The following is an 11,002-nucleotide window of genomic DNA, read 5'->3' on the forward strand; positions in this document are numbered from 1 at the left end:
TTAAAAACATAAAGTTAAAATTATACAGACTAACGGACATATAAGGAAAGAAGGGTAAAATTACATATTAAAAAAAACAAAAAGGTGTAAGGTAAAAAACAAGAGGTAAGGGAAGGTAATGTATCTTCCAGCGTTTTTTAAATCCAAATACCTAAATATTTTATACCCTCTTCCTTCCAAAGGAAAGGAAATGTATCAAATAATCCTTTTATACAGTATACATTTAGTGGAAGAACCTCCAATTTACTCCAATTCATTTTATATCCAAATCAGTCAATTAGATCTAGTAAATGTGGAATGGTAGATTCAGGATTCTTCAAATGAAGCAAAATATCATCTGCACAAGCAGAGACCTTATATTCCCAACTTGCATAAGGAATACCCTGTATCTCCTTTGCCTGTTGAATAGCCAATAACAAGGGTTCCAGAACAATATCAAAAAGCAATGGAGATAAGGAACATCCTTGTCTAACTCCTCTCCCCAGTCAAAAACATTCATAAAATGTATCATTAATATATAGCCTGGCTGAAAAGGATATTTCAAAAGAGTGCCCATTAATAGAATGCTCCTTTATGGGTGGATACAGCAACTCAGGTGCTCCAGAAGAAAGGGGCTCAACTGCTCTACAAAAAAGAGGGGTACAGGTGGCAGGAAGGATCTTAATTGTGTTACTCAATACTGGGAACAATCAGTCCCTGATATCAGGCCCACTAGCTAGGAAATTAGGAATTGGGAAGACAGAGGGACTTTCCATGGGACAGTCCTAGTTCACTGTGCCCATGGAAACGTGAAGCTCGAAGTTACATATGAAGTACCAATCACTGAGAAAGGGAAAATCAGGCCTCTAATGATTGTAGTGGTAGAGGAAATCCCCTTCCCTTTAATTTTAGGTAGGGACTGGGAGGGTATGCAGGATATCCTGCCTTCCAAAGTGGTTGGAGCTTCTACCAGCGTAAAAGACTACTTGATCAATAATCCAGAAGCCCTTCAGCTGGGAGATATTTTTCCCTTTTCCCATCTCAAAGTGATAGATGAACCTGAAAAAGATAGTAAGTCCAAAACCTGCCAAAGGGAGGAAAAGTAGAAGGGATTGATTCCCAAATAAGACGAAACTTTAGAAAATAAAATGAATTCACCCAGGACCCTGCCTTGCAAAAATACTGGAAAAAAGCCAAGAGACTTCAAGACATGGGGGGGAGGGGGGATGAACTACTCTTTATTTTTAGTTAAACATAATATGCTATATAGAGTGCATCAAGGGGCAGACCAGCAGGAAAAACATCAGTCATTGGTCCCTAGCCTCTTTAAGCAACCCCTATTAAAGCTAGCCCATGCCTTTGGCTGGACACTTGGCGGAAAAAGCAACATTCATTCAGCTAGCTCCCTGCTTCTTCTAGTCAGGGGTCCATCAAGATGTCAAAAATTACTGTCAGTCCTGCCCTGCCTGTCAAAAAGTACTAGAACAAACTCCCCAAAAAAGCCCCATTAATTCCTCTTCTAAGTATGAGCCAAGCACTTGAAAGAATAGAGATGGATTTCATCAGACTTCTAGAGCCCATGCTAGTGGATGCTGCTATCTCCTGGTAATCGTGGACTATGCTACCAGATACCCTTGGGCTATACCCATGAAGAAAACATACCCCGAACATAGCCCGGGAGTTGCTGAATATATTTTGTCAAGGTGGATTTCCGTGAGATATACTGACTGATAGAGGAACAAATTTCATGTCTGGGATGTTGAATCACATCTGGAAAACCTTTGGAATTAAGCACATCTGACTGGAAGCTTACCGTTCTCAGACCAATGGTATTATAGAGCGGTTCAACCAGACAATTATATGAATGATAAAAAATGTCTTGGTAAGGAGATAACAGACTGAGATAAGGCCATACCTTATCTTCTCTTTGCCTACAGAAAGTACCCTCAGACATCATTGGGATTCTCGCCTTTCAAATTAATATTCAGGAGGCAGCCAAGAAACATGTTGGAAAGAGACCTGGGTGGATCTGAAAAGAACTGGACTGCAATACCAACTTATGCCAACAATTGGGAAATAGACTAACAAAGATTCAGGAAGTGGCAAAAATGAATCTTGAAAGGTCCCGAGAAAAACAGAAATCTTACTATGATAGGAAGTCCTGAGAAAAAGGATTCTACTCTCATGACTGAGTTTTGATAATGATGCCTACCTCAACCAACAAGTTAAGGACCCAGTGAAAAAGCTCTTTTGAAATAACCAGACAGTTAGGCCCAGGAGATTAGAACCTAGGAGATTAGAACAAAACTTCAGAGTGCCTGGCAGAAGCTCTGTCCACTTCTTAGTTTCTACCCTGAAATCCAGTGTGTCTAACCCCAGGTTAGCACATGAAGCAGGAGCTCATTTCCTGGGGCTCAACTCACCCACATTGACTCATCCAGACTTTGGTTAGCTATTTTCTCAGAAAAGCCACAAGGGAAAAAGCATTCTTGCATAGAGATAAATGAACTAATTGTTTCCTCTTAAGAGAAAACATGACATCTGGCAAAATGCAACTTTATTTCTCCAACAAAACTTTTAGTCTTGTATAGTTACTGGAATACAGGCTCCTACCTTTAGGATTTTTAAACTTTTTCTTGAATGACCATGTATGAATGAATAAAAATGTATAAGGCTTTTTTCTCCTTCTGTGTCTTTGAGAACAACACTTAAAAGAATCATGCACACAGTCTCTCATACTGTTGCATCAACAAATAAATAAAATGATGACTTTTTTTTAGAGTCCTGTGACTTTCTGACTCAAGAGCAGACACAAAACAAATTCTATACCCATTTGTTGCAATTCAACATTTTGGGCTCCTTTTACAAAGGCGCGCTAGTGGTTTAACGCGTGTAATAGTGCGCGCTAAACCGCTGGATGCACTAGCCGCTACCGCCTCCTCTTGAGCAGGCGGTAGTTTTTGGCCAGCACATGATGAAAAGTCACATGGGTTAACCCCGCTAGCGCGGCTTAGTGAAAGGAGCCCTTTAAAAATAGAAAAAAAATGAGATCTCAAAATAATGTAACCCTACAATCTGCCACAAGATGATACTCTTTGCCTTGATAAATTTATAGTAACTAATTACCAACATGCCAAAGGCTTACGTATGCAATTAATTCAATGCAGTATTGAACTTACTTCTTCTTTGATCTAGTCTCTATTTTCTCTCCCTATTCTTCCAAGAATAACTTCTTAGAAAAGTCAATGTTCCTTGGTTGCCAAGTACTAAAAATAATCTCTCCACCAAAAATAAAGCTATTAGTAAGTCAAGCATTGTTATAAATATAGTATTTAAAGGATGATCATTTAATGTTAAATTTAATTAAAAGATTCATTTTCTTGGTAAAATAAGCTTCAAGTCTATAAGTCAAATACACTAAAGTCCACCAGTTATCGTAATTAACTTTTGTCAGGTCTGTCCATGAATTCACAACAATCGTTACAGCCAGAGAAAGCAATGTATCTAGAAAAGAACAAAGACATTTATGGAACATAAGAATAGCCCAGTAGCCCCTTCTCATGGTGGCCAATCCAGGTCCCTAGTATCTGGCAAAAACCCAAGGAGTAGCAGAAAGGACTACAGGGTGAAACTGAAAGAAGCCAAGAGAGAGATACGTCTAGCGAAAGCATAGGCGGAAGAACAAATGGCTAAAAATGTAAAAAAGGGAGACAAAAATTTTTTCAGATATATTAGTGAAAGGAGGAAGATGAAAAATGGAATTGCTAGGCTAAAAGATGCTGAGAACCAATATGTGGAGAGTGATGAGGAGAAAGCAAAACAAATACTTCTGTTCTGTGTTCACAGAAGAAAATCCTGGAGAAGGACCGAGATTGTCTGGCAAAGTTACACGAGAAAATGGAGTAGATTCTGCGTCGTTTACGGAGGAGGGTGTTAATGAGCAACTTGAAAAACTGAAGGTGGACAAAGTGATGGGACCAGATGGGATCCATCCCAGGATACTAAGGGAGCTCAGAGAGGTTCTGGCGAGTCCTATTAAAGACTTGTTCAACAAATCTCTGGAGTCGGGAGTGATTCCTGGGGATTGGAGGAGAGCAGATGTGGTCCCTATTCATAAAAATGGTCACAGGGATGAAGCAGGAAACTACAGGCCGGTGAGCCTCACTTCAGTTGTTGGAAAAATAATGGAATGTTGCTGAAAGAAAGGATAGTGTACTTCCTTGAATCTAATGGGTTACAGGATCCGAGGCAACATGGCTTTACAAAAGGTAAATCGTGCCAAACGAACCTGATTGAATTTTTTGATTGGGTGACCACAGAGCTGGATCGAGGACATATGCTAGATGTAATTTACTTGGATTTCAGCAAAGCCTTTGATACAGTTCCACATAGGAGGCTGTTGAACAAACTTGAAGGGCTGAAGTTAGGGCCCAAAGTGGTGAACTGGGTCAGAAACTGGCTGTCGGACAGACGCCAGAGAGTGGTGGTTAATGGAAGTCGCTCGAAGGAAGGAAAGGTGAGTAGTGGAGTCCCTCAGGGTTCGGTGCTGGGGCCAATCCTGTTCAATATGTTTGTATGTGACATTGCTGAAGGGTTAGAAGGAAAAGTGTGCCTTTTTGCAGATGATACCAAGATTTCTAACAGAGTAGACACTGAAGAGGGAGTGGAAAATATGAAAAAGGATCTGCAAAAGTTACAGGAATGGTCTAATGCCTAGTAACTAAAATTCAATGCAAAGAAATGCAGAGTAATGCATTTGGGGATTAATAATAGGAAGGAACCGTATATGCTGGGAGGAGAGAAGCTGATATGCACGGACGGGGAGAGGGACCTTGGGGTGATAGTGTCCGAAGATCTAAAGGCGAAAAAACAGTGTGACAAGGCAGTGGCTGCTGCCAGAAGGATGCTGGGCTGTATAAAGAGAGGCGTAGTCAGTAGAAGGAAGAAGGTGTACAGGTCATTGGTAAGGCCTCACTTGGAGTATTGTGTTCAGTTTTGGAGACCGTATCTGGCGAAGGACATAAGAAGACTTGTGGCGGTCCAGAGGAGGGCGACGAAAATGATAGGAGGCTTGCGCCAGAAGACGTATGAGAAGAGACTAGAAGCCCTGAATATGTATACCCTAGAGGAAAGGAGAGATAGGGGAGATATGATTCAGACGTTCAAATACTTGAAGGGTATTAACGTAGAACAAAATCTTTTCCAGAGAAAGGAAAATGGTAAAACCAGAGGACATAATTTGAGGTTGAGGGGTGGTAGATTCAGGGGCAATGTTAGGAAATTCTACTTTACGGAGAGGGTAGTGGATGCCTGGAATGCGCTCCCGAGAGAGGTGGTGGAGAGTAAAATTGTGACTGAGTTCAAAGAAGCGTGGGATGAACACAGAGGATTTAGAATCAGAAAATAATATTAAATATTGAACTAAGGCCAGTACTGAGCAGACTTGCACGATCTGTATCTGTATATGGCCATTTGGTGGAGGATGGGCTGGGGAGGGCTTCAATGGCTGGGAGGGTGTAGATGGGCTGGAGTAAATCTTAACAGAGATTTTGGTAGTTGGAACCCAAGCACAGTACCGGTTAAAGCTTTGGATTCTTGCCCAGAAATAGCTAAGAAGAAAAAATTAAAAAATTAAAATTGAATCAGGTTGGGCAGACTGGATGGACCATTTGGGTCTTTATATGCCGTCATCTACTATGTTACTATGTTACTATGCTACCGATCCAGGGCAAGCAGTGGCTTCCCATGTCTTTCTCAATAACAGACTTTTCCTTCAGGAAATTGTCCAAACCTTTCTTAAAACACATTATGATAACCTAAAAGATAAACCTAGACAAAAATAAATAAAGCCATTGGTAAACTGAATTGCACTGAAAATTTCTCTCCAGGATTTTTAAAGACTAATTGTGGAAAATGTATTTCCAGGGAAGGTTTTGAGTGAAATTCCAAATTAGTGAATATAAACTAAATATTCAAATCTATATACATTATTTTCTAACACAATTTGGCTATGCTCAAATCAGGTAAATGTCTCCATGACAATTTGTAAAGAGAAAGCCTGTGCATAATCTGTTCATGCTACAATGTATTTCTATACACATATATGATTTTGTATTTGTGTTATGGATTATATGGTAAGTCACTTTGATGTATTTATTAAAGCATGAGGCATCAAAGGGAAATTTTATAACTGGGCACCACCATTTAAGTGCCAAAATTAAGCTGATAGTATGGCTAATCTATTATGGCAATGATGCATGTAATTTTCAAAAGTCAGCATCAATGCACCTATATTTAAGCATGCAATTTACAATAGTCTATAAGGTACACACTTAAATGTCAGCCTCACCTATGTCCTTCCCATGCCCCTCCCCTGTAAATGCAACCTAACAATTATAGACTAAGCCATTTCAGCATATAATCATAGAATAGCACTTAAGGCCTGATTGTATATATCATGACTAAAAAATTGGTGCCAACTAGTGCAATGCTAAGCACAGTTCTATTCATGTTAGCGCAGTGCATAGAATTACATTTAGTGCTGGTTATATACATCATAACTTTTAGGTGCGTTTATTTAGGCCAAGGAAAACCTGAACTCAGTAGCGTAGTAAGGGGAGGACAGGGGCTGGTCCGCACAGGGTGCCGTCTTGCCGGAGGCACTGGCACCCATCCTCCTCTCCACCCCCACTCCTTCCTGACCCCCTCTGCTATGCACATGCACCCCCTTCTCTTTCCTTCCCTCATACCTCTTTATTTTTCCCGGTTCGAGCATCATCATGAACTGTATCGGTTTTGGCTCTCTCTGACATCATTTTCAAGCCCCACGCCTAGGAAGTGACATCAGAGGGAGAGCAGACACGACACATGCAGCAAGCTCATGATGCTGCTCACGCCAGGAAAATTAAAGAGGTATGGAGGAAGGGAAGGGGAATGCATGCGTGACACGGGGTTGGGAAGGAGCGGGGGCAGAGAAGATGGCGCGGAAAGGGCACTACGCCACTGTCTGACCTAAAGGCCTGCACCTAAGTTGTGTAAACATCGGTGCATAAGATAAAACCTTGCACATAACTTAACATATCCTTCTGTTATGAGGATTACTTACAATAATAAAGCTTCACACTATGACAATTTTGAAAGTCTGCAGGATTTTATTAACCAGCATCAACATAACATGGAATAGAACACTAAACCCAGTTCTCAACTGTCATCTTGCTGGAGATTCCATAACAGTTTCCTTTAAAGTGCTACAAGTGATTAATGGTGTTGGAATAGAATGTCTAACCTTTCTGAAAGATGTCATCTTAAACAGAAACAGTGTTTCCTGATCCCTTTGGTCATGATGGGAGCCTTTTCCTTACCTTTTTGGTAGATTAGATAAGAAACACATTTAACTTGGTAACTACCGTATTTTCACGCATATAACGCGCGCGTTATACGCGTTTTTACCTACCGCGCATACCCCTCGCGCGTTATATGCGTGAGCGCGGTATACGAAAGTTTTCAAACATAGTTCCCACCCCGCCCGACGCCCGATTCACCCCCCCAGCAGGACCACTCGCACCCCCACCCCGAACGACCACTCGCACGCGCTCCCACCCGCACCCGCATCCACGATCGGAGCAAGAGGGAGCCCAAGCCCTCTTGCCCGGCCGACTCCCCGACGTCCGATACATCCCCCCCCCGGCAGGACCACTCGCACCCCCACCCCGAAGGACCGCCGACTTCCCGACAATATCGGGCCAGAAGGGAGCCCAAACCCTCCTGGCCACGGCGACCCCCTAACCCCACCCCGCACTACATTACGGGCAGGAGGGATCCCAGGCCCTCCTGCCCTCGACGCAAACCCCCCTCCCCCCCAACGACCGTCCCCCCCCCAAGAACCTCCGACCGCCCCCCCAGCCGACCCGCGACCCCCCTGGCCGACCCCCACGACCCCCCCACCCCCCTTCCCCGTACCTTTGGAAGTTGGCCGGACAGACGGGAGCCAAACCCGCCTGTCCGGCAGGCAGCCAACGAAGGAATGAGGCCGGATTGGCCCATCCGTCCTAAAGCTCCGCCTACTGGTGGGGCCTAAGGCGCGTGGGCCAATCAGAATAGGCCCTGGAGCCTTAGGTCCCACCTGGGGGCGCGGCCTGAGGCACATGGTCGGGTTGGGCCCATGTGCCTCAGGCCGCGCCCCCAGGTGGGACCTAAGGCTCCAGGGCCTATTCTGATTGGCCCACACGCCTTAGGCCCCACCAGTAGGCGGAGCTTTAGGACGGATGGGCCAATCCGGCCTCATTCCTTCGTTGGCTGCCTGCCGGACAGGCGGGTTTGGCTCCCGTCTGTCCGGCCAACTACCAAAGGTACGGGGAAGGGGGGTGGGGGGGTCGTGGGGGTCGCCAGGGGGGTCGCGGGTCGGCTGGGGGAGCGGTCGGAGGTTCTTGGGGGGGGCGGTCGTTGGGGGGGAGGGGGGTTTGCGTCGAGGGCAGGAGGACCTGGGATCCCTCCTGCCCGTAATGTAGTGCGGGGTGGGGTTAGGGGGTCGCCGTGGCCAGGAGGGTTTGGGCTCCCTTCTGGCCCAACTACCAAAGGTACGGGGAAGGGGGGTGGGGGGGTCGTGGGGGTCGCCAGGGGGGGTCGCGGGTCGGCTGGGGGAGCGGTCGGAGGTTCTTGGGGGGGGCGGTCGTTGGGGGGGGAGGGGGGTTTGCGTCGAGGGCAGGAGGGCCTGGGATCCCTCCTGCCCGTAATGTAGTGCGGGGTGGGGGTAGGGGGTCGCCGTGGCCAGGAGGGTTTGGGCTCCCTCCTGGCCCGATATTGTCGGGGAGTCGGCGGTCCTTCGGGGTGGGGGTGCGAATGGTCCTGCCGGGGGGGGGGGATGAATCGGACGTCGGGGGGGGGGGGGGGTGAACGGAGAGTCGTGACAGCGCACGGAGAGGCGGGGCAGTGCACGGAAGTCAGGGGGGTGAACGGAGAGTCGGGACAGCGCACGGAAAGTCAGGGCAGTGCACGGAAGTCAGGGGGGGTGAACGGAGAGTCGGGACAGCGCACGGAGAGGCGGGGCAGTGCACGGAAGTCAGGGGGGGTGAACGGAGAGTCGGGACAGCGCACGGAGAGGCGGGGCAGTGCACGGAAGTCAGGGGGGTGAACGGAGAGTCGGGACAGCGCACGGAAAGTCAGGGCAGTGCACGGAAGTCAGGGGGGGTGAACGGAGAGTCGGGACAGCGCACGGAAAGTCAGGGCAGTGCATGGAAGTCAGGGGGGGGTGAACGGAGAGTCGGGACAGCGCACGGAGAGGCGGGGCAGTGCACGGAAGTCAGGGGGGGTGAACGGAGAGGCGGGACAGCGCACGGAGAGGCGGGGCAGTGCACGGAAGTCAGGGGGGTGAACGGAGAGTCGGGCAGCATGCGCGGTATAATCGTGAGCGCGTTATACCAAAGTTTTTGTGCTTATCATCGTGATTTCTGCGCGCTATATACGTGTGCGCGTTTTATACGGGTGCGTGTTATTTGCGTGAAAATACGGTACTGTGGGAGTGATTTTCATGTGAAATTTCAGTGCCATCTGGTGGATTGACTGATGTATTAAACTGCTAAAGTGCTTTATCAGGAATTCATTTTCCTTTATTATATCTGTCTGTTTTATAAGGAAACTAGCTGATTACCCGGCGTTGCCCGGATATTTATTTATCCCAAAATGTCCAACCCCCTACATGTCCCACCCCCCTATGTCCCACATGTCCCACCACCCACGTTACCCCCCCCCCACACACACACATGTCCCATATGCCTCACCCCCATGTCCCAACCCCCTACCCTCCACATGTCCCAAAGGAATGTCCCTCTCTATGAGGCTGAACTTAGACTTAAACGGCATCGGGAGTGTGGGTATTCATCTCTGCGAGCCCGAAAACTATGGGTTGGACATTAATATCAGTCGCTTTTGATAATTTTAACATATCACCCCCTTCCAACCCCCACAGTATTTTACCCCGTCCCACCTGCACAATATTTTTCACCAGATAGTAAGTCATATGTTTACCAAGTTTGGTTGAAATCTCTCCATGTGTTTCAGAGTTATGCTGAGTATTCATCTGTGAGCCCGAAAACTAGGTCCTTTAAGGTTTTTATGTGGATTACTTTACTTTTATGTGGAAGATTTTATTTTATGTGGATGATATACCTTTGGAACTTTGACATTTTCAAATAAAGTCCATTTAGGAACATCGTCATTCCACAGAGTCTCTTTTGGTTTCCAAAGGTTTATTTGACCCATTCCCTTTCATTTGGAAGGATGAGTGAATAAAATATTTGAGTATTATGATTCAAAGAACTTTGGAAGACACAATGACTGTAAATGAAAAGTCTTTATTGTTGAAAGTCAAAGAAATGTGTGAGCATTGAGCCCAAGACCTCCTGGCCCAGCGACACCCTCTAACCCCCACCCTCCACTAAAATACGGGCAGGAGGGATCCCAGGCCCACCGCCCCTCGAACCCTGATTGGCCCCCCCGCCAACCCATGACCCCCGCCGACCCCATGACCCCCCAACCCCCTTCCCTGTACCTTAAAACTTGTTGGTCGGACGGACGGGTGCCAAGCCCGTCCATCCGACAGGCCTGCCATCTCGGGAATGGCTAGCCTTAGGGCCTGATTGGCCCAGGCAGCTCAAACTCTACCCACAGGTAGGGTTTGAGGCGCTTGGGACAACTGGAATCGACCCAGTTGTCTTAGGCCCCTCCTGTGGGTGGGGCTTTAGGCACATGGACCCAACCGGCCCATGTCCCTACCAACCTGCCCTGTCCCTACCTGCCTGCTAGCCACTAGCCCTATCTGTCCTTTGCCCTGTCCCTGCCTGCCAACCACTAGGCCTGCCTGCCCTTTGCCCTGTCCCTGCCTGCCCTATGCCCTGTCCCGGCCTATCACTAGACCACCAGAGGGGGGACAGGGTACAGAGCCTGGCAGGGAGGGGGGACAGGGTTCAGAGCTTGTCAAGGAGTGTGGGGTTGGGTACAGAGCCTGGCAGGGAAAATTTGGTTCAGA

Source organism: Geotrypetes seraphini, chromosome 9, assembly GCF_902459505.1.
Source record: "Geotrypetes seraphini chromosome 9, aGeoSer1.1, whole genome shotgun sequence".
Classification (NCBI taxonomy): domain Eukaryota; kingdom Metazoa; phylum Chordata; class Amphibia; order Gymnophiona; family Dermophiidae; genus Geotrypetes; species Geotrypetes seraphini.